Source organism: Uranotaenia lowii, chromosome 3 (assembly GCF_029784155.1).
Source record: "Uranotaenia lowii strain MFRU-FL chromosome 3, ASM2978415v1, whole genome shotgun sequence".
NCBI classification, from domain to species: domain Eukaryota; kingdom Metazoa; phylum Arthropoda; class Insecta; order Diptera; family Culicidae; genus Uranotaenia; species Uranotaenia lowii.
The window spans coordinates 186,467,195-186,492,515 of NC_073693.1; the positions used below are offsets into that span (position 1 = coordinate 186,467,195).

At 35.0% G+C, this 25,321-nt stretch overlaps 2 long non-coding RNA genes across 4 annotated transcripts; both read left to right on the forward strand.

Annotated features, from left to right (window-relative positions):
• The first annotated feature begins 9,567 nt into the window (after positions 1–9,567).
• Positions 9,568–10,504, forward strand: LOC129758097 (uncharacterized). Of its 2 annotated transcripts, XR_008739889.1 has the most exons (4): positions 9,568–9,703; positions 9,784–9,893; positions 9,950–10,055; positions 10,115–10,504. It is a non-coding gene; the product is annotated as an uncharacterized LOC129758097 (long non-coding RNA). The 2 variants fall into 2 exon arrangements; XR_008739888.1 differs by having other exon boundaries at positions 9,589–9,893.
• Positions 10,505–12,556: 2,052 nt separating this feature from the next.
• On the forward strand, positions 12,557–13,495 carry LOC129758320 (uncharacterized). Of its 2 annotated transcripts, XR_008739948.1 has the most exons (4): positions 12,557–12,725; positions 12,806–12,915; positions 12,972–13,077; positions 13,137–13,495. It is a non-coding gene; the product is annotated as an uncharacterized LOC129758320 (long non-coding RNA). The 2 variants fall into 2 exon arrangements; XR_008739947.1 differs by having other exon boundaries at positions 12,557–12,915.
• Positions 13,496–25,321: the final 11,826 nt, after the last annotated feature.

Consider the following 25,321-nt stretch of genomic DNA (forward strand, 5'->3'; position numbering starts at 1 on the left):
CTTTGTTTGATGAATCTACGACTCACCTGACTTCATCGAATTGAATTCGCTGCTAGATTCCCCGGCAAAAACGCACATCTAGCTCTGATTAATGGTGCTCATACTGCCTCAGGGGGGGTTCTCATTATGCCTCCACAGTGGCTGGTTTTCAGCTTTTGGCAAAATTTTTTAAAATGCTTTTTTTAACGTTTTCATCTAGTTTTTCACGTTTCAGCCCGTTAGGGAATAGGCTTTTCAAGTGTCCGAACACGAAACAATAATGTAACTTCCATATTATAGCTATTTTCTATGGTTAAATAACCGTTTTCCTTAAGGTGGCCATTATGCCCCCATCTCCCCTACTGATTAAAAAAACTTCCTGAATTGTACCTATATTGTGAAATTTTACTTTAAAAGTGTTTTTTTTTTAATTTTTGTCAGTCAAATTTAACTGTTTCATCGTAATAACAAGTAAATTTAGTTAAAAAGTATCAGTAGCAGAATAAAAAAAACCATGATATAAAAATCGGACAAGACAAACATCCCTTATTAACTCAAAAGAACCGTAATATGCCAAAATGAAAACTTTAATTTAAATTAAAACTTCAAAACGGTTCGGAAAGTAAATCAGAATTTTAATGCTTCTCAAAGCACTTAATGTGCATCGCAAACCGCTGCAAAACAACATTTTCAAGTTCATAGAACTCGCTTTAAAAATGAATTAAAAAGAAAAAAAAATACTTAGCTTCGGTTTACTTGATATTTGCCAGTCGTCCGCTCGTCCGCTGTCCAGTCAATGAGCCACACCCGGCCGGGGGAACAACACTCTCCTCGCTAGACTTATTCACTCGCTCTAGGAAATTCTGGGAAGAGCAGCATCGGAATTCGAGGGCATGGAAAAGAATTTTCCTACAACGATTTTGACACACGCGGAAAAAAAAATTTACGTCCGATCCTACCAACGCCTACTGCTCTCCCAGTCATTTTTTCCAGCCCCCTCCCCCTTCGAAATTACCAAAAAACCCAAAGGGGGAAATAAATGAAGTTTGAAGTATTTTATGTAAATTATCCGAATACATATCCGAAAGATTACAATACCAAACAACAAATTGTGGAAGATGGGAGTTCTTTCACCTTTTGTATTCTTGATTTTATTGAATTTTTCGATAATTTTTTTTTATCGATTTATATGTTTTGTTGCATACAAGCTTTCGTGCAATTTATTCCAGTTTTTTTTATTTTTCGCATTATTTTTTATTTCCCTCCCTTGCGATGTTCCAACTCCGAGTGAAAAAAGAAGGATTTTAAATTTGTTCCTGCCTAATTTGTATTTTTATGATTCGGTGCTGGAGAAATGAAATGGAAAACAATATTCCCGAAAAAAATGGATGAAAAAAACCATTAAACCGGCATAAAATTAAAATAAAAATAAACTCCCACTTTTAAAAAAAATCTTGTTTAAAAGTTCGGAAATCCGAACTTATACACCCATAGAAGAGGTTGCAAAAATCCAATGCCTGTTTAGCAAATCTCTGTGCCGATAATGCGCTGAAATGTGCACTGTGCCGAAGATGATATGTTTGAAAAACCGTAACTGGCATAAGGACTCGGCTCCCAACTAAAATTATGCATGACCACTACATTCAAGCGAAACAAGAAAAACATTTTATGGGATTTCCTTCCTATTGGATAATTCATCCCAGAAACAAGAAAATAAAAATATAAACCACAGCGCCCGTAGGGAGAGTCGAACTCAAATCACTATTTATATCGTCTTGTAAGTCCGACATCCTAACCAGTGTGCTATTTGAGCTTCATGAAGGACGAGGGATATTTGTCATACGCTTTCTGCCACCGATCAATCACAAAAAAACGCACGGCCGACGGTGGCTTCCCGACGTTTGGCCTCCTTTCAAGGTAGTCTTTTGTCTTTTGATGGAAACGGGAAAGGGAACGGGAGTGAAGGAAACGGGAATCCCATTGAATGAGAACTGTGCTTCGCTTACTGCCTGCTATTACATACACACGCTACATATACACAGCTGCTAAAGCCGGGCAGCTTGGGCCGTGGTTGTTTGCCGGTGAATTGAAGCAATGTTTTTGTTGTTGCTTTTGCTACATACACACGCACAGCTTAGCCGTGGTTGTTTGCCCATGGATTGAATTGAAGCAACGTTTTTTTTGTTGCTTTTACTGCATACACACGCACAGCTTGGCCGTGGTTGTTTGCCGGTGAATGGAAGGGATAGAATTAGAAGGATGTTTTTGTTGTTGCTTTTTCTACATTCACACGCACAGTGCTCGGTTCGCTGGCTGCCTGGTGTTGGCCGGTATTTATTTCCATCCTTCTTCGTCTTGTGATGCGATAGGAAGGGACGTGAAAGCGTTTTTATTTTGTTTCTTTCAGACATACGCAATTCGGTTAACTTGAGAGATTAATGCCGGTGGGAGCAAATCGAATCAGCACCGGTCGCGTTATCTTCTTGTACCAATGATGCTATGCAATTGACTACACGCCATTGGCACAGAGGCTGAATTTTGAGTGTAGATACCAAAATTTATCATATATAATAACGTCAACTTGCATTACAGTTTTCATTTTTTTCTAGTTTTTCTGGAGCCACAAAAGGTTGATAGAAATCACGGAGTTTGCAATTCTTTCGACTCAGCTCAATCCGACTTGATTTTGGGGTGCCACAAACGGCTCAAAGGTACGAGTTTTAACCCTCACAAATTTGGAGAGTTTTAAAAAACCGGTCGTTTTCTATGAAATGTTTAAGTATTTATTCCATTTAAAGTTCAATGAAAAACTACATCAATCTTGGACCAAAAATAAAACCAAAAATTACAAAAATTACAAAAATTACAAAAATTGCAAAAATTACAAAAATTACAAAAATTACAAAAATTACAAAAATTACAAAAATTACAAAAATTACAAAAATTACAAAAATTACAAAAATTACAACAATTACAAAAATTACAAAAATTACAAAAATTACAAAAATTACAAAAATTACAAAAATTACAAAAATTACAAAAATTACAAAAATTACAAAAATTACAAAAATTACAAAAATTACAAAAATTACAAAAATTACAAAAATTACAAAAATTACAAAAATTACAAAAATTACAAAAATTACAAAAATTACAAAAATTACAAAAATTACAAAAATTACAAAAATTACAAAAATTACAAAAATTACAAAAATTACAAAAATTACAAAAATTACAAAAATTACAAAAATTACAAAAATTACAAAAATTACAAAAATTACAAAAATTACAAAAATTACAAAAATTACAAAAATTAAAAATTACAAAAACGACACAAATGACACAAATGACAAAAATTACAAAAATTACAAAAATTACAAAAGTTACAAAAATGACAAAAATGACAAGAATGACAAATCCAAGTGCCTTTTTAGTTTTTTTTGCTGCAAATTTGTATCTTCATGAAACGAAGGGATAGCGCTTTGTTTTGTTAAATGATTTTTCAACCTATGCACAAAATCATCCCCATTTTTATTGTTGGCTTCTTAAGAATTCCTCAACAGAACGATATCACCGGTTTTGGTGAAAACGAAATATATAATTGAATACCAGTTTTGAGAAAATGGCTTGTGTTATTATCACCCCTTGTTGATGCAAGTAAAATCTAATATTTTCATAAGCATTTATTAATCAAATAAGTCGAAAGTTTAATAAATTCTTTAATTTGGTATAGTGAAGCACATGAAGTTTTCGAATGTGATAAAGAAAACTTCTCCCAACTGTTTAAAAAAAAACAAATAAATAAATTTTCAAATGTCATCATGAAGAAGCAATATCTGCTTTGCTATAGGCAGCTTTTTAATTTCGTGATTCTTTTCCTGCCGATCCAGTCTGGATTTATTCCTAATTGAGAAATTTTGTGAGCTTTAAATGGAACTTATAACCAACTAATCTGGCTTCGTAGGTGGCATCAACATGATTACTTTTATTGCTCTTATTACATTCAACATGTTATTTAGTTGAGCTAGTTTAAATGTTAATCTTTCCTAGAGCAAATTGATGCGAGCAAAAACACAATGGAGTAAGCGATTTCACCCCCGCGTTAAAGTGTGATCTTCACTAGCCGTATGTATTCAGATCACATGCGCATCAAAAACCAGTTTCTTCTTTCATGTTTTTGAAACCCCATGCAAAAGAGAAGATAATGATGCGAAAAGCTCTCAGAGAAGATGTTTTTGCACATATGTACCTTCCTCCTACAGATTGGCAATCAATTTGGTTAAGCCTACATGAGACGTACGTGGAAAATAAATCTTTCTTATTCTAAAATAAGATTGAATAATATTTCATTTAACGAAACCAATGGAGTTGAAGACTGTGAGGAAGTTATTTAGGCTAGTAAGCATAGGAAAATGAAGTTAATGATCTAATCTGTAAGTTCAATGAGAACTTAAATACTTTGTTCTGCCGTTTTTGATAGATTTACAAAAATTTAGATGATTAGAATTTCCTACTTTGAACTTAATGTTCCTGTTTTAGTATTGGACTTGTACCCTTTATTGGACCTAAATCTAAAATGCCAGTACAAAGTTAGATTTCTCTTAAAAACATAAAAAAACTCAATGAAATATTTTATTTTAAATAAAAATGCCATGAACTAATAACATGAATTTTAAATGATTCAAACACTCCAATTTCTGATATGAATATCTCAAACCTTTTTCTCATCAGCACATTTCTTAGCAGCATAACAGTTTGAATGTTTTTTTTGTGTTAACTTGTAGCTTATTTACCTAAAGCTGACAAAAAATGTTGAAAATGCTCAGTATAGGTTTTTCATTCTTCCTTGAAAATTTGCACCTTAATTGACAGGTTAGAGTTGATAAAATTTATATCAGGTCTAAAAATGAAACATCTTGGCCGAAAGTGTCCTATTTTCGGCCATTTAACTATTTTCCGGAGCTTCCTATGATTTTCTATCGTTTAACGAAGGATAGACACCTAGTATATTTCATAATCATCAAAGCAAAATTAGGCTTTACGTGTTAAACAATGTGATTCTCTCTGATTTCTCGAAACGCTTCCCACTAATTGAGCTGTCTGTTATACCACTAAAGAGAAAGTACTTTTTTAAAAACGTCGAAATTATTTCATTAGAATTACTTTTCATGCGAAGAGCGGTATGATAGGATAAAGGAAGAATAAGAGTTCATTATTTGCATATGAACGTCTTGAATCCGATCTCGTATTCTATGATGTTTTTGTTAACGTATGCATGTATGTATAAATGTCTTTTAGTTATGCATAGGGTGGTCGGATTTACCGGTTTTTTTCAAATCCGGTATTTCGGTATTTGTAATTTTTAAAACCGATAAAACCGGTAAAACCGGTATTTTTCAAAGTATATCGAATTCATGAAAAGGTTTCGTCTAATTGCAGTAGTAATGGCATAAAATTCTCAGAATTTATAACGCAATAGATTGAAAAAGATGGTATTGTGCCTTTAAACTATCCCTGTATCGTAAATTTATCATCACCCTCATGGTAATCATAATATTTATCATCGTCGTTTTATTGTTATAATTTCGCACTAAGGTTGCAGAAATTATAGAAGTTTCATATAATTTGAACGAATTTTTGTCCTAAATTCTGTAATACAGTATTCAGATTGAAGAACAGATTTTACAGATTTGGTAAAAGTTTTTATAGCCTTTCATGAAAATTATATAAAATTTGATATACAAAATATTTTTTTTTTTACTTAATTAATTACTAAACAATACTCGAAACACCGTCACAAAGTTTTTGGTTCACTCACAAAATTAAACATTATTGTTGTCTAAAATACAGATGTTTTCCCCGCAATCTAGGTCGTGATCGCAGTAAGTTTCCTTTCCAAAATTAAAAAGAACGAATAGAAATTAAAATCTTATAAAAAAACCAGTCAAAATTCAGCAATAAATATAGTTGTTTGGGTCTGATCCATACCCTCTTTGTTGCTATAATACTGTTGCAAATTTATAAAAACTTTGTTACTGCTTTGTTTGGAAAAGGAAAATGCTCCAACAGCGTTAAAAATAAAACAACAGAGTTCCATCAATTACCTTGAAAATATTGATGGAGAAAGTTCATAAAGACATCCTCACATGTGTTTCAATGCTGACTCTGTTGGAACATTTTATGTTTTAATACAAAGTAGAAATTTTATAATCAGTTTTCATCATTTTTGGGTTTAAATTTTAAATTTCTGAAAGCCCGGCACCGCTTAGAACGATTTTGATAAACTTCGCTTTTTTATAGATAAAACATTTTTGCATCTTTTAACGAAATTTCAGTTTTTCAATGAAAAATACAGTGGTTATTGTGAAGCAATCTTAAATTTCTTGTAGCTGTATCTTTTTTCATTCATTGTACACTTGTACAGTCTTCAAATGTTGTGGAGCGTTAGTTCGATAGCTGAACTGAAATGGGCAAGTTTCATGAAAAGAATATTATCTGAGAGAGAGAGATGGCAGCTTGTCAATGCTCTTTTGAACGCCACTATAGCTTTAATTCAAAAAGCTACATCGTCAAGTTTTAGCAATAATCAAATCTCACATAAACATTGCAGGTCAATTTATTGAGCTTAGATTTTGAAGCTGATTGAACATAATATGAGTATTTGTAGACATACATTTTTGGTAAAAAAAAAATTAGCAGTGTAAATTCTCTTACAGAACCAAAGAATGATGAAAAATTTACCGAAAATACCGGTTTTTTACCGTCCCAAAAGACGGTATTTCGGTATTGAAAAAAAGGGACGGTTTTACCGGTTTTACCGGTTTTACCGGTTTCGGTAAAACCGGTTAGACTACCCTAGTTATGCACCATGGGTGCACGAATTTATCGCAGTTTCTGCCTAAGTACCCCAAGCAACCAAAAGTCACATATTTACTTGAATGAAGGCATTGAAAGTTACATATTGGCTGACAAAAAGAATCAACTGCCCAATTCCCTTTAGTGAACTTTATGTACTCATTAATGAATTTGAAAGTTGCAAAAGTGATTAATATGTACGTTGTATGTGACTTGTTTTGCCCAATTCCCATTAGTGAACTATATGTGCTCATTAACGAACTTGAAAGCTGCAAAAGTGATCTATACGTACGTTATACGGGACTTAAGTCACATAAAGGGCACAAAAGTGCTCAATACGGGATTCGGTAAGTCACATAAAGGGCACAAAAGTGCTCAAACGGGATTTGATAAGTCGCAAAAAGTGCGTTTATGTGCTTTCAAAATCAAATCATCTCTCCGAGTTTTAGTTTCAGTTAGAACAACATCTAGGTGTGGTCTCGTGGTAGCGTGTTCGATTCTCACCACGAAGGTCGGGGTTCGACCACCAAGCCGGGCAAGTTTTTTTTCAATAAGTAATTTTGTACTTGAGTTATGATGCGATATATGTAGGAAATGTAGGAAAGAAGCAATTGAGCAATTTGTCGAGTTTGAAATTCGGCGCGTGGCATCATGGTGGCACCGGTACAGAACACAGTAAATAATCAAGAGAAGGTGATATGAACCGAAGCCAACGGTTCAGTTGAGATAGAGAGAAATTTTTTTGCTCATTTTGCGATTTTTTTGAAGCTGAATTAAAAGGCCACTGGAAGCTGAATAGAAGATCATTAAGACTTGTTTTGGAACTTGAAAGTATTAATAAGAACTTAAATTTTGAGCTGCATAGAACGTACTGCATATCAATGATGGGGCTGAGTAAGCGTTTTTGTACCTGTTTTATAAGACTTTTGGTTGCTTGGGATGTGCTCACATGCATTCTTAGATTATTTAAGTTCGTCAAATCTCCAATGCATGAACTGTTATGGAGTCAATGTATTTGTAGATATATTATGGAAGAACCAGCCAATCAGGTGGGCTAGTTTACTTACAGATGTTTCGGCATCCGTGTATATACCTGGCCAGCTGGCAACTGATTTTCGTAATTTCGTAATTTTACAGGAAAGTTATTTCCTGTAAAATTACGAAAATGTCCTGTAACAAAAAAGAGCAGGACATTTACCTTAATTTTACAGGTCAAAAAACAAATCACGTGACATTTAATTTTTAGTGTACAACTTTTTTACAGGCCGTTTGCTGTAATAATAAATGAATCTTCGTTAACTTTTAAGGAAAACAATTCAGAATTACAGGTTTTGTTAATTTACAGGTGATTTATTTTAAAGGTTGCAGTTTCAGTGACACGTAATAATAAAAAAAACTTAAACTTAGAGCTCAAAAGTTTTCTTGTCGATATCGGACATTGAAGCCAGTACGCCTGGCATACCAAAACCAGACTCGCGCCAGCCTATCCGCTTGACCACATTGGGGCATTTTATGATGCTTTAAAGTAGCTGCTCAAATGCATGTACCATTAGAATGAGTCGATTTCGGGTCATTTTGGAATTTCTCAAACCCTGGGGTCTTAAAAGCTTCGTCTTGGTCAAAAACTCATCCATGATTTTTTGCAAAATTTTTAAGTAACGTTTACATGAGTAAATTTGAACTTTTAGGTTTGTATGGGAAAATTGAATATTTTGTACTGAAAAATCAACATCATTTTTGTTTCGTCCTTGGAACCGAGCCAGCTGATGGCTTTTGTGCCAATTTATAAAATTCCTAAAGGAAATTTTCCGCTGAACAACTTTGTTGAAGACCGTAACTTCTTTCTTTTTTTTTTCTTTTTTTTTTTAGCGGCCCACCACACTCCCCCACACCAAAAGGCTCAATTGAGCCTCCTGGTAATGGACGCTACTGTTCTCAGCATGTCTGGCTGCAAAAGGCATTAAAAAGTTATACGCGAGGAAAATTTAATTCATGCTGAGAACGCATTAATAGGTTATTTAATGCGGGGAAATGTGAAGATACTAATTAAACTAATTGAATGTATTGTTTATCAGTGCAAAAAGACATACCCCTGTTGAACAGCTAATAACTTTTTTTCCTTATAAGATACGAAGTTTAGGTCTTCGACAAAGTTGTTCAGCGGAAAATTTCCTTTAGGAATTTTAAAAATTGGCACAAAAGCCATCAGCTGGCACGGTTCCACAGACGAAACAAAAATGATGTTGATTTTTCAGTACAAAATATTCAATTTTCCCATACAAACCTAAAAGTTCAAATTTACTCATGTAAACGTTACTTAAAAATTCTGCAAAAAATCATGGATGAGATTTGGACCAAAACAAAGCTTTTAAGACCCCAGGCTTTGAGAAATTCCAAAATGACCCCAAATCGACTCAGTCTAATGTATCATGCCTGCACTAATGGCCGCGCGTTTAATCTTCCGAAGCTGTTCGCAAAAAAATCCGTTTCGGGGAAATTTGACTTGTAGTTCGTTGTTTGTTGTGATTCCCGTGGCCGCAAATGGTGACCGATTTGGATGATATTAGATTCTAGTATAGGTAATTTGTAGCATTTAAGTTTGTTTAACGTATTTGTTGCTAAATTATTATCTGCGTGTACCTGTCATTATCGCCCAGCTCTGTTTACAACTGTGAAATTGAAAGTAAACAAACCAAAGAAGAGGACAAAGCGAGAAAGGAAAACTCGTTTGTAAAATTGCTGCATCATTGCTGTCGTGTTTGTTGCCGTTGCTACGAGTGTGTTGCTGTTTCCTGAACTGGATTATTGAACTGGTAGTTTCCCAGAGCGGGGTCAAAAGTCGTCGCATTGATAGCCGTTCTGTAGGAAGGTTAGTAGCATTCAAATACGCTGCACGGAAGAAAGTTGTGGATCAACTAACAGCCGAACATTGTTTCTGTCCCCAAACAGTGCGCCGTAAAAGTTCATCCAAAAAACCCGTCAGGAGAATCAGCACTGAACCCGGAGGAAACACGCAGGAGGCATCTACCGATTAGATCTGCCGAACAGTTTTAGAACGGGTAAATATGAAATGATAAACAAAAAACAACATTCCTCATACGAGCCCCTATTATAGAGAGCCGACATCCTGTGCAAAACGGTTCTAGTTCACTGTAGGTGATTGGGAGGTTTCACAGAGCAACCGAAGAAGCAATCTTAACGGTACCCTGACCCCAAATAGGGTGAGTACGGCAACACGATTGAAAAAGGCAATTGGGCTGATTGAACGTGTTTATTATAGGGTTTTTATTGGGAGCTGAAAACCGACGCTGCCTGGAGTCAGTCTTTTTCCCGGAGCCGAAAGTTGTTCCGTCCGGAAACTGGTGCCGTATCCTCCTGGAAGCTGAAGCTGGATGCCACGTCAACTGCCAGTGGTGCTCAACTGGGTTGGTCATCGGATGACAACATCGGTCGCTGTAAAGAGAAGGTGAAGAACAAAAATAAGAACAAGTAAGTACTAGCGCTAGTCAGAAGATAAAGAAGAAGCTTAAGTAAAGCAAGAAGAAAATAAGAAGCAGGCAAGCAGGAAGAAGAAGCAGCAGTACAGAAGGAAGAAGAGAAGAGGCGGAATGGAAGAAAAAGAGTAGGAGCGGAATGGAAGAAGAAGAAGAAGAAGAGGATGATGATGAGGAGCGGAAGAAGAAAAAGAAGGAGATCGAAAGAAAGTATGCGGTCTGGAAAAATAAGAAAACAATGATTAGAAATAGAAAATAAGCAACAAATTTGTTTTGGTTTTGTTTTGTGGCGTAGTTTTTTGTATGTTTTGGTTATTTGTGTTTCCTCCCCCATTGCTAGCCGGGAGTGAAGCTAAAGAACTTCAACATTGGCGCCCAACTAAAAAACCCATGATATTATGCTACCGCAAAATTATTTTAAGATTTTTGGATTGTTGATTTTAATCTAGTCTTAAGATTTATGTTTTGTTTTGGTGATTTATGCTTAGTGTTGTTATTTGTGGATTTGATTTTAGTTGTTTTTGCTCATCAATACCCACTTAAAGTTAACTTTTTTAGACTTAGCATACATTTTTGTAGTTCAACAAGAAATTAAATCTTTATGGGATGAGAAAATATCTCGTAATGACAAAAATGATTCGACCAGGGGAAATAGATTGATTTCCTCGAAAATTAAATTCCAGCTATGACACAGAACAACCTCTACCTGTGTACTACAACGCTCAACGCGCCCAAAACACCGTTTGCCGATCGGGAAAAATTGTGCCACCCACGAGTGCAGTTAGCAAGTTCATTTCTTGCCTTCGCCTCGTATGACTCCAGCTATGACCATTACCACTGGTAGTCAACAAAGACAGTTCGTTGTCATTAGAACACGCATCGCGGAAACCAATAACGACACCAATCCGGATAGAGTTTATATACGTCTTCGGCAGAAGGGATGAGGCCTCCCCGTCGCGGAAGCACGTAACATTCGCTGCTCAACATCTCCACGAGTCACTGCAGCATGAGAACCCCGACAACGTAAGAGAAATCTGGAAGCAGAACAGTGGGGACAGATGTTACTCGACATGCTCCTCAGTAAAAGGAGGTCAACGTTTGGACAACGCAAACCACACTACCTATCTAGTCCATTTCGGCGGTCTCTCGCCAATTTTCGTCTGAGTGTCAATATGTGCACTGTTGTACACTCAACGACCACGAATTGCGACAACAATGCCACCATAGACCTATTTGAAGGCTTGCCGTTAGTAAGATCGAGAAAAACTTACCGTGCTAAAGCGCGCTTGCACGCCGTTACTGGATCGTGACAAACCAGAAACCTACCGTTACAGCCCACAGGCTCTCCCGTTTACCAGAGCGAGAGAAACTGGTCGTATTATGCCGCGCGCTGATACGCCGTTGCCAGAACGAGACAAACTGTGCAAAGCAGCTATGAACAACCAGTGAAACTCCAATCCTGTTGACAATCTCCACTAATAGAGTTCCGTTAGCCGATCGTGACAAATCGAGCGCATCTGGTGAGCATTCCGTACTAGAGTCATCGTACCCAACTATGTCATTTTAGTCCCAAATTAATGTCGTATCGTCAATATGTTGCAGTGTAATCTGAGGATCGCCATGAAATAACCGATCAAAAGTAACGCGAATTGGGAGCGCGGTAAAACTCCTCTTCTGGGCTCATGGCGAGGTTGGTTGGTAATGCTTCCTTACTCAGCACACTGTAACCATTTTAACCATCACCAAAACGTTTGATTTTAATTCGTTCAATGTTAGCAATAAGTTGAACGTCTTTTTCTGTTAATTTATTTTAATTTGTTAGATCTAAGCCTTTTGTTTTTAACGGTTTGTGATCTGATGTTTATGTACCATTGTCACGTGATTTAGACTTAGAGATAAAACGCACATAGGGACCTGTTTTTTGCCAAACCTGGTTGGCGTATTGTTATGTTTTGTTGTGAAATGTTAGGGTAATATAACGTTTGAGATCTGGCGGGCTATAGGCCTGCGTTATTAGTGATTTGTGGTGCACGTTGTTGTTCGTGCGGAGGTCTGCTCCATCTTCGTTTCCATGTGCGTCTCTAGTCAGCTTCCTGTAATAAAAGAAGTTTTTTATAAATTTTTCATGAGCTCCTAGCCGTCGCTCATGAAAAATTATCTGCGTGTACCTGTCATTATCGCCCAGCTCTGTTTACAACTGCGAAATTGAAAGTAAACAAACCAAAGAAGAGGGCAAAGCGAGAAAGGAAAACTCGTTTGTAAAATTGCTGCATCATTGCTGTCGTGTTTGTTGCCGTTGCTACGAGTGTGTTGCTGTTTCCTGAACTGGATTATTGAACTGGTAGTTTCCCAGAGCGGGGTCAAAAGTCGTCGCATTGATAGCCGTTCTGTAGGAAGGTTAGTAGCATTCAAATACGCTGCACGGAAGAAAGTTGTGGATCAACTAACAGCCGAACATTGTTTCTGTCCCCAAACAGTGCGCCGTAAAAGTTCATCCAAAAAACCCGTCAGGAGAATCAGCACTGAACCCGGAGGAAACACGCAGGAGGCATCTACCGATTAGATCTGCCGAACAGTTTTAGAACGGGTAAATATGAAATGATAAACAAAAAACAACATTCCTCATACGAGCCCCTATTATAGAGAGCCGACATCCTGTGCAAAACGGTTCTAGTTCACTGTAGGTGATTGGGAGGTTTCACAGAGCAACCGAAGAAGCAATCTTAACGGTACCCTGACCCCAAATAGGGTGAGTACGGCAACACGATTGAAAAAGGCAATTGGGCTGATTGAACGTGTTTATTATAGGGTTTTTATTGGGAGCTGAAAACCGACGCTGCCTGGAGTCAGTCTTTTTCCCGGAGCCGAAAGTTGTTCCGTCCGGAAACTGGTGCCGTATCCTCCTGGAAGCTGAAGCTGGATGCCACGTCAACTGCCAGTGGTGCTCAACTGGGTTGGTCATCGGATGACAACATCGGTCGCTGTAAAGAGAAGGTGAAGAACAAAAATAAGAACAAGTAAGTACTAGCGCTAGTCAGAAGATAAAGAAGAAGCTTAAGTAAAGCAAGAAGAAAATAAGAAGCAGGCAAGCAGGAAGAAGAAGCAGCAGTACAGAAGGAAGAAGAGAAGAGGCGGAATGGAAGAAAAAGAGTAGGAGCGGAATGGAAGAAGAAGAAGAAGAAGAGGATGATGATGAGGAGCGGAAGAAGAAAAAGAAGGAGATCGAAAGAAAGTATGCGGTCTGGAAAAATAAGAAAACAATGATTAGAAATAGAAAATAAGCAACAAATTTGTTTTGGTTTTGTTTTGTGGCGTAGTTTTTTGTATGTTTTGGTTATTTGTGTTTCCTCCCCCATTGCTAGCCGGGAGTGAAGCTAAAGAACTTCAACAAATTTATTCAAGTTTCTAAATATTTCAAAATGAAGTGAATTTGTATTACCAGATTGTCTGTAGTTGGCTCCGAATGAAAAAAGTGCAAAAAAACAATTTTATTTTTAAATGCTAGGTAATAATTTCTGGCAGCTTTGCAGAATTGGAGTGCTGCTTTGATTTTTGAAATTGTCCAGAATATATCTATTTGACGATGTGTAGTCCGATGTCAGTCCGATAAAAATGTTGATTTCTATCACAGATTTTCTTGAAGAAAAAAAAGTTACTTAAGGGGGGAGTAAAGCTTAGTTCTTTTAGAAATGGGACACTATCTTTTGCTAATAGCTCATTTACTAGTAATCGGACATTCAAAGTTTTTACAGCATTTTTCTGCCTGTGAAAAGTACTGTCAGACCTATTTTTTCCAAAATTTTGAAATAACGCGTTTTTGAGATATGTACGATGTAAGAGAAAAAGAAAAAAATAAGTTTGCACAGTTTCCTTCAAAATCCTTCATTATTCAATTGATAGCTGACAAAACCGTTGATTATTCAAAGAATTACTGTGTGTGGGTGGTGGAAAATTATGCAAACACTATCAAAAGTGTCCACAAAGATCAAATCAGGCATTTTATTGAAGCACATGATCGGCAACTTCGGTTTAGGGGAGGTCAGGAAAGTCAAGTTTAGCAAGCATTTTTATATTTTGAATAAGCGAAAAACTAAGTGTAGATCGCTGAAATATCCAAAAAAAATTTCTTCAATAAGCTGAAAGTGTTGCTTAGTTATGAGTCATTAAAACCTAACCTCAAACAACAATATTTTGCTTGTTTCAGTGCTCGTGAGCTGTGTAGCCGGTACCAAGGCAATGAGAAAGATGATTTCTGACGTACGACAAAACTTATGAAAACCCCTATTTCAAACCAATTCCAGCGTTTGAATCCTATACCATGTCTGATCGTGGCAAGGTCCCTAGCATATTGAAGTATGTATTTGCTGGTTGTTTTGAATAAAATTTAATGATTTAACAAGATTATGCTCCTGTGAAAAAAACAACAATTTTCACAACGAAAACTTTGATTTTCGCTGTTTTTAAAAGCCTAAAAAGAGTAATCGTGTAGGTCCCCTTAACAACCTACGATCTACACCAACCGATTATACTTTTAGTTCAATCTCATGATGGTTTTACTTCGTTTTTGTCAGGTTTTGCGAGCAAAAAATACTTTTAAAACGCTTGAAAGTGGTTCAAAAATAATCAAGTTTTATTATTTGCAAACAGCTGTATCCACTAAATTGCCCTCAGCTTCTTTCAAAAGAGAAGTATTGGACCAGAAAGTAGCAAAAATTGAAGGAGGAGGATGCAGCCACCTAAAATACAGATAAGACGAAGTATAAGTTTCAAAAACTGATCGAAATCATGACTGAAAAAAGTGTGCGCCGGCCGATGGGAGGTTCCAAGAATAAAGTAGAAATATTTCTTACCAAAAAGGATAAATTATTTTTTTCAAATTTTTTTTGGAATTATCATAAGATAACCTTCATTCCATTCATAGAAAGCATTTCGATTGAACAAATGGTTTCTGAGATACATGCATTCGTAACTGTCCCATTTCTAAAAGAACTAAGCTTTAGGGTCTAACACTTTCAAAAAATCGATTTTTTTATTTTAATTTTCTTATTTTAAAACATTTCAAGAATGTTGTGTCAAATTTTTAAGTCAATCGAAGCAAAACTGTAGAAATTATAGGCCTTTATCTCCTCTTACATACTGCAAGAATTCTAGAGCAGAAACTTCAAACGCATTTTTCTCGAAAGCACATTTTTAAAGTCCGTGGACATCGTCATTTGAAAACTACTTCACCGATTCTTTTCGTATTTGGAAAATGTTTTCTACATATAAAATACCAAACCCCAACGATTTTCTTTTTTTATTTTTTTATTTTGGGGAAATTTGACAGTTGAAAAATGGCGGATTTTTTCGTGAAAAATCGTAGTTTTTACTTCAAACAGCCACAAAAATTTAAAAAAAAAATTTTAAGTTAAATAAAATCGTTGGGGTCCAGAAAAACATCTATTGAAAATCACTTCCATCTGTACCGTTGAGCCGTCAACACGTACGCCGGAGCATCGTATCGTTGCTGTGTACCTGCAGGAACATTTTACATTATTTATTTTTTCCTTACCTGTATTTCAATCAGCACTTTTCAGTGCTAAAATTATTTTCATTTTCTTTTATTCATATTTTCTCTTTTCTTTCCAGCATGGGGAAGTCTTCGGCCGGCTCAAGGGCCGGAAGAAAACGGATTGCTGAACCTAATCCAGGGCCATCTGCCAAAAAAGTTGAAATTTCCAATTCATTCGATGTCCTTCATAACATTGGTGATGAGGAAATATTCATATTTAATTCTGATAAGAGTACTAAGAAACCTTCTTCTTCTTCTTATACTCTTAAAAACGAAAAGATTCCACCAATAACGGTCACGATTCCTGACTTCAATGCCTTTCGAAAAGAAATCGTCACTTCCGTCAAGGATGTGAAGATTTCTTTTCAGACCGGTCGAAGGGGAACTGCTCGTATATTGGCGGAATCTTTTAATGATTTTCAAAAAATTTTAAATTATTTGAATAATAAAAAACACCAATTTTTTACGTACGACACTAGAGATGATCGTCCTTTTAAAGTTGTACTTCGTGGTCTCACCGGCGATCAGACACCGGATGAGATCACAACTGAATTAAATTCTTTGTTAGGTTTTTCTCCAATTCAAGTAATTCAAATGAGGAAAAGAACCAACACGAATAATACCAGTAGTGTTGGTTTTGCTCCTGAACTTTATTTGATCCATTTTAAAAAGGATCAGGTCAATAATTTGAAAATTTTGGAAAAGGCTCGTCTTATGTTTCATTGTCGAGTCAAATTCGAACCTTTTCGAAAATCTTCAACCAATTTCCTTCAAAATATTACGCAATGTCGTCGTTGTCAAGCTTTTTGTCATGGCACTAAAAATTGTAGAATGAATGCCAGATGCATGTTTTGCGGCTCATTCGATCATGAAAAATCTAAATGCCTTTTTGGTGGTGATAAGCCAAAAACTGAATTTTTTAAGTGTGCGAATTGCGCAGGTAATCATTCCTCGAATTCTCTAGATTGTCCCGTTAGGGCAAAAATTGTTGCTTCTAGGAAAAAACCCCAAAGTTTCCAGAAAAGTTTCTTCTCCTCCTTCCTCTTTTTCGTCTACACACGTCAGACCGGCAAACAACCTGCCTGTTCGCAGTCAGCCTCGGCCTACATTGGAATCACGGCTGGGTAATACCCGAAGTAATTTTAATGTTACCTGGGCTGATTCTGCGCCACAGACTCGTTGTTTATCGTTCTCAGAGGTGGTTGAAAATGGGTTGCCTTCTCCAGGCATAAATAATAAAAATGGGAAAAAACCAAGTCTCAACGTTCATGCGAAGGCTTGGGAAAATCCCCGAAGTTCAAATACTTTTTCTTCTCCTTCCTCTTCTGATTCTAACAATTTTGTTGATTTGGGTGAGATTACTGAGGAAAAATTAAAATTTTTGCATCAAAATTTAATGGAAATGATGCAACTTATGTTGAAAGCAAATTCAATGTTTGAAGCTTTCCAAACTTCTTTTAATTATGCTAACAAAATTATTATGACTTTACGATTCCCTCATGGATCCAAATAGATGTTTAAATATTATGAATTGGAACGCTAGATCTTTGCTGGCTAACCAAGACGAGTTCTTTTTATTTTTGAAAACTCAAAACATACATATTGCTGCCATCACTGAAACTTTTTTAAAGCCAGACAATAACTTGAAAAGCAATGCTTTCTTTAAAATTTTACGAAATGATCGACTTGATCGACAAGGTGGGGGTGTAGCTATTGTCATCAATAGTCGTCTCAAATTTAGACTTCTTCCTTCTTTCAATACAAAAGTCTTAGAAACAATTGGAATTGAATTAGAAACTTCTATGGGGAAAATTATAATTGTTGCCGCATATTTGCCTTTTCAATGTAGCGGTGAACAGAAAAATTTCTTGAAGGGAGATTTACAAAAACTCACCAGAAATAAATCTAAATTTTTTATTATTGGTGACTTTAATGCAAAACACCGATCTTGGAATAATATTTCATCAAATTCAAATGGGAATATTTTATTTAATGACTGCTCTGCAGGTTATTATACTGTTGAATATCCTAATGGGCATACTTGTTTCTCTTCGATTAGAAATCCCTCCACAATTGATTTGGTTCTAACGGATTTAGGCGAGCATTGTAGTCAATTAGTTACTCATGCGGACCTCGATTCAGACCACCTTCCAGTAACTTTTTCTTTATCCCAAAGTCCCATTGAAAACCCTTTAAAATCAACTTTCAATTTTCAAAAGGCTAACTGGGAGCGATATATGAATTTTATTGAACGTAATTTAGATGTAAACGTTCCATTGAATTCAATAGAAGATATTGATTTGGCTGTAGAAAATTTGACAACTTCAATAGTCAATGCTAGAGCCGCTTCAATACCTAAAGTTAAACATAAATTTAATCAACCTTTAATTGATGATGATCTTCAGTTTTTGATACGACTGAAAAACATTCGTCGACGCCAATATCAACGTACTAGGGATCCTTATTTGAAATTGATTTATTGCGACCTTCAAAAAGAGATCAAACGTCGTTTAAATTTCATTCGTAATGAAAGTTTTGCTAAAGCAGTAGAGGACATAAAACCCTACTCAAAGCCATTTTGGAAATTAACTAAAATTCTAAAAAAGCCCCAGAAGCCAATTCCTACTTTGAAAGATGGGGATAAACTTCTTTTAACTAATTCAGAAAAAGCTCAAAAATTAGCCCAACAATTTGAGTCTGCTCATGATTTTAATTTAAACGTTGTAAGTCCAATTGATGCTCAAATTTCCCTAGAATTTGATGATATTCTTTCTAAGCAAATTGTGTTTGAAAGTTCTTGTGAGACAAATATTGATGAACTTAAATTGATTTTCAAAAAATTTAAAAATATGAAAGCCCCGGGGGAAGATGGGATTTTCTATATTCTTATTAAAAAGTTGCCTGAAAGCACTTTAAATTTTTTAGTTAAAATCTTCAATAAATGTTTTCACTTGGCTTATTTTCCCAATAAATGGAAAAATGCCAAAGTAACTCCAATTTTGAAACCTGGAAAAAGTGCTTCAGAGCCTTCAAGTTATCGACCAATTAGTTTGCTTCCTTCTTTAAGTAAACTATTTGAGAGAGTTATTTTGAATAGAATGATGATTCACATTAATCAGAATTCTATTTTCCCTGATGAACAATTTGGTTTTCGTCATGGACATTCTACTACACATCAACTTTTGAGTGTAACTAATATGATTAACGCTAGCAAATCTGAGGGTTATTCAACTGGTGTTGCTCTTCTTGATATTGAAAAAGCTTTTGACAGTGTTTGGCACAAAGGTTTAGTAGCTAAATTAGCTCGATTTGATTTTCCTGTATATCTCACCAAAATTATTCAAAATTATTTGACTAGCCGAACTTTGCAAGTAAGCTATCAAAATTCATGCTCTGAAAGGATACCCATTAGAGCTGGTGTCCCTCAGGGTAGTATACTTGGGCCTATTTTATACAATATTTTTACTTCTGATCTTCCTGATGTCCCAGAAGGAAAAGGTAGAAGATTATTTGCTGACGATACTTTGCTTTCAGCCAAAGGTCGAAATTTACGGGTGGTACGCAGTAGATTGCAACAAAATTTAAATTCCTTTTTGAATTACTTGAAAATGTGGAAAATTTCTCCTAACGCTTCCAAAACTCAACTTATTTTATTTCCCCATAAGCCAATTGCAAATTTTTTAAAACCTAATGAAAATCATTCCATTACTTTTAATGGGGTTTCTCTAGAATGGTCTGATCACGTGAAGTACTTGGGACTCACACTTGATCGGAATCTTTCTTTTAGGAATCACATTGAAGATATTCAATCTAAATGTAATAAATACACTAAATCTCTTTATTCTCTCATCAACAGGAAATCCCGGTTGTGTCTGCGAAATAAGATGCTCATCTACAAACAAGTTTTCCGACCAGCGATCATGTATGCAGTTCCGATTTGGTCTAGCTGCTGCGCGACGAGGAAGAAAGCCATCCAGAGGATTCAGAACAAGGTTCTGAAAATGATTTTGCGGCTTCCACCTTGGCACAGCACCGAAGATCTTCATCGGATTGCGGGCATTGAATCGATCGGAGAGATGGCCAACAAAATTATCTCCAACTTCAGAGGCAAATCGATGCAGTCTTCCATCGCAGAGATTCGTTCTCTTTATGTTTAGTTTAATTTTAGGATAGTGTTTAGTTTTAAGTATAAAATATTTTTGCTATTACAGGATGTTCTCCTACATTAAAAACTTGATTGCGCTCAGCAAATTTAAATCTTATAAATAAATTTTTATAATCTAGTTAACTATAGGGCTATGAACAGTTCATTATTGAGCTGAACACCTAGTTTAATGCAATAATGTAATATAAGTGTAATGATGATTTGATACAAATAAAGACATATTTAAAAAAAAAAAAAAATCTATTGAAAATATTTTGCTCTGATTTTTGACTTCAGATGATTCTGTGCTGAGATACAGTGTCCACCGCAAATCCTGTTTTCTAAAAGGCATCCTCGAAAGTGCTCCGTCACCGGCTCATTTTGCAATATTTTTCTACAAAAAAATTACTAAATGTTCTTTTAACAATGGTTTGTATAATGCAAAAATTTGAATACATTTGTTAGAACAATAGCTCTAAAAAAATCGTGAAAATTGTGTTTTTTTACCCGTTAGACCCTACTCCCCCCTTAAAACAAAGACATCCAACTTTGTCTTTGCTTCCCTGTTCATTTCTCAACGGACCGATTTTCTAAACTCAAGTTCTGCAGTATATTTTACTTTTTTTTTATTATTTATATTAAGGTATAATTTTGCCATAATTGTCTGCTCGGGGTTCTTATAAATTCTCGGATTTATTTATTTGAATGTTTTTTATCTGTATCAAAACCTAATACATTTTCAAATCTGAGTATGAATTGACCGATAGATCAACATGTTTAATCAGTAGGTAATCCGCTTTTGATATACGCTTGAACAAATTTTATTGTTATACAAAGTCATACAAATTTAATAACATAAACAAGATTTTTAACAGTTTTGTTGAAATATAACCACAGAGAACAGACGTACGAGCTCGAACAAGAAATCTTCAAAAAAGTGTGTAAAATTTCAAATGCTGACATAAAAAACGCGTGGAACAAAGTTTACAAAAAATCACACTAATACACACAAATACACTGACATCATCTGAACTTGTCGAGCTGATTCGATAGGTACCTATAAAGGTATATCTAAGACCCATAATGAATGATCTCTCAAATCGACCGATAACTATACCTTTCTGAAAGAAAGGCACAAAACCTCAAAAATTGACTTAAAACAGCGCCATCTATTGCGCCGTTCAAAAGTTACAAATCAAATTTGCAAGTGCCAAGTTTTGGAAAAGGCCTAATCGTATATGAACACATCAATAATTAAACTGATGTCACTCTAAAATAGACGGGTTCAATTTATTGCTAGATAAATGCAATATTTACTTTTGACTAGACAGAAATTCACTTCATTTATTTTATATGGTTTTTGCTTAACACTAAACATACCGACACTTTGTATATACCTATTCATACCGCGAACGGTCAAATGACGGTTTACACTGTTTTCGCTAAAACTTTCTTGTTTCTCAACCGATTTCTTTAAAATTTATAGTTTTGAAAAGCCTATAACGTGACTCAAATATGTTTTTCAGACAGTTTTCAGCTACAATCAATTATTTCAAAGTTATTTTAAGTCCAAGAATTTTTTTATGAAAAAACGTGCTTCAGGAAAATTGCTATAAATCATTTATATAGTGCTCGAAAAAAAAATTCACTTAGTGCCTGAGAAAGCTGAAGTTAGAAGCTATATGTTGCACATACGGAAATTTTTATCAAATTTTTTCTAAGATCATTCTCATAAAAAAACGTAAAAAAGTTGTGTAAAACCCGTACTTTTCAATCAATCAACCGCCAACAGCGGACAACACAACACAACACAACAGGAACAGCCTGTTACAGTAGAAAAATATCAAAAAATGAATTGAAAAGTTGACGCAATTTGTCACATTTTGGCATCTTTAGATTTTGTAATATACGAAATACATAATTTATGACGAATTTTCAAAGGTAGCTGTTTTTCAAACATTTCATCAATTCGGATTTTTGATACAATTCCTACACCTAATTTCAGCTTTGCACTGGATTTTGAGTATGTTATCGTAAGGTTTAGGCAAAACAAATATATGCAAAAGAAAGAAAATTTCATACCGATTCTAGTGACGTAACTACATTGGCGGTGCGATGCTTGACAAAAATATAATAAATATATTGGGGAAGAGGGGGTTTAATGCCCACGTTAAGAATAAAGCCTTATTTTAGAATACATTTGAAAAGATTAACTTTAATTTTCGATTGTGTTTGGAAGTTTGGTTTATTTTTTGTCTAAATCTGATAGTTAGAATAACTGGAAGGTTAAAAAAGGCCACAAATTTAATGAAGTTTGAAGAGTAGGTTGAAAATTGGATTTCAGATTCAGTATGGTAGGGGCATAAAATGCGCATATGTGTGTACCCAATCGCGCCGTTTAACGTTTAGGGGAGGAGCGGGCTATATGCGCCTATTATGCAGAACACTGATTTAATCAAATATCACATCGACTATGTGTACAAAAACTATCTACACGTGTGCAGGCATCTGTTTTCTATACAATGGAGTAATTTCTATGTTAAAATTTTCTTCTGTTTCCAAGAAAACGATTTTATTGTAAGTGTTGTCAAAAATGCCGAACCTCGAACCGTGCGGGCTAAATGCGCCTATTTATGTTTTGAACAAAATTTATGTTTTTTGGCCAATATTTCCGTATAATTTCATTGAAACTGAAGTTTTATAAAAATCTATGTATATTATAATTTTATGGAATAAAACAAAACTTAGGGTTGCCATACTATGGAGGCAGTTCATCCATTAGAAACACTTTATCAAATCTGTTTTTAGATCTTCAATTGTCTCTTAAAATGTTATTCAGAGCTTAGATTTGAAGGTTCAATGATTTAAATCATTTAATTATTCTATTCATTTTACAGACATGATGGGGGCGTACAAAAACACTCTATTATTCCACTATATAATCATTATTAAACCTCCACAAAAGCTGAAATATGTTTAATTTCTTAAGTTCATTTGAGTAAGAAACAAAAACCATCCTAGTTTCTGTTTTAACCTTCTTTACGTATAATTTTTAAAAGTCGAAATATTACATCAAAATGTATCAAAACCTTGTATGATTTTTTAAATTTTTTTGAGTTTGTAAATTTATAAAAAAAATTCTTGCCCTATGTTCTAAGCATATCACCCTCAAAATGCATTGGTCAGATAAGCTGTCTAGTGAGCCATTTCATCAAACAGCCGTAGGGTCATTTAACCCGATAGGCCCATTTAGGAAACCTTTCCCCTAATAAGTGTTTATTGATTCAAGTACCTCCGAAAGTGTTTGCCAGGTAAAAACACTTCTATTCTACTTCACAGATGGAAAAATGTATTGCTACGCGCAGTGCTGCCAGATATACTGAAATTCTTGTGAATAGTTAATTAAATCTATATTGAATTTCGGAATTTTAAATATATTTGTTTATATTCATGTTATGTTTTCCAATACAACTTAGAAATATCTGGCGCGTTTTGCCCTACCTAGACATGTTTATTAAAACTCGTTCAAAATAACAGAAAAAATAATTGAATAAGAAAATTTTTCGTTTGTGATGATTTTCAAGACCAATGTTTTTTTTTTTGTAATAGATGTCAGGTAATTTTTTTTGTCGATAGATGCCGTAATTCCTTACGAAAGTCAAGGCACAAATTGCAAGGAATATGGCTTGTAAAGTATTTTTTGATTTTTGCAGGGATTTCTCGCATATTTGATGGTAATTTTTTGTACAAAAGGTTTCTACTGTTGATTAGAAGGGAATAGCGTACCGAATTCTTGAAATAAGTTTATATCTAGCTAGATATCGCAGTGGGGCGTTTTGCCCACACTGGGCATTATACCCCCAGTTCCCCTTTCTGAAAGTAAAACCAGAAAATTTTAGCGAATGCTCGCTTGTTTTTTCGTTTCCTTTCACCCGTCTTCGTGTGCAAAATAGCTTTAAGATATTACCACCCACTGCGCCCGTCTGCCAAGCAAGAATTTGTGCTGACTTCTCAAAAATTCAGAAACTACTTTACTGTTTTATTTATCATATTTTTGCTAAGCATTGCACTGCCAACGCAGTTACACCACTAGAACCGGTATGAAATAAGCTTTCTTTTGCATATAGTTTTATCGCCTAAACCTTACGTTAACATACTCAAAATCCAGTGCAAAGCTGAAATTAGGTGTAGGAATTGTCTCAGAAAATCCAAATTGATAAAAAATTTGAAAAACATCTACCTTTTAAAATTCGTCATAAATTATGTATTTCGTAGTTTACAAAATCTAAAGATGCCAAAATGTAACAAATTACGTCAACTTTTCAATTCATTTTTTGAAATTTTTCTACTGTAACAGGAACAGCTTTGGCGGTTGATTGATTGAAAAGTACGGGTTTTACACAACTTTTTTACGATTTTTGTGGGCATGACCTCTAAAAAAATTTGATAAAAATTTCCGTATGTGCAGCATATAGCTTCTAACTTCAGCTTTCTCAGGCACTAAGTGAAAATTTTTTCGAGCACTAAATAAGTGATTTATAGCAATTTTCCTGAAGCGTGTTTTTTCATAAAAAATTTCTTGGACTTAAAATAACTTTGAAATTATTGATTGTAGCTGAAAACTGTCTGAGAAACATATTTGAGTCACATTATAGGCTTTTCAAAACTATAAATTTTAAACAAATCGGTTGAGAAACAAGAAAGTTTTAGCGAAAACAGTGTAAACCGTCATTTGACCGCTTGCGGTCTGAATAGATATACCACATGCGTTATTCGAAAACCACAACACTTAGAAAACATTTAAAAACGCAAAAATACTTGCATTTTGAAAATAAAAATAGTCCTGTCGTTAATTTGGCGAAAAAAAATTATATAAGGCGTAATCATTCTTCAAAGTTTAAAAACCGTCATTTGACCGCCTCCGGTACGTTTAGTGTTAATGAGATTTTTCGATGAGTGGAACGACTTTTTTTAATTCACGTAGCGTTTAATTTTTTTCACCCATCATCAGATGTCCCCCGGAGTAACCCAAAACGTTACGTAAATTTACGACACTAGTATATTCAACTGTTATCTCATGTTGCATTTAGTTACCCTTGTTAGGAGCCATAGTACATGGAAAATAACAGGTAGGCCATTGCGTTTAACTTCACTTCTTAGCTCCGTATATGTGTTCACAGCATGCTTGCATACCAACAAAAATAGTTATGAAAATTTGGCAGTTTTATATAGAATGGAAATCAAAATTATTTATTGCTCCAACGTTCGCCATTTGATTCGTATAAAAAGTTCATAAAA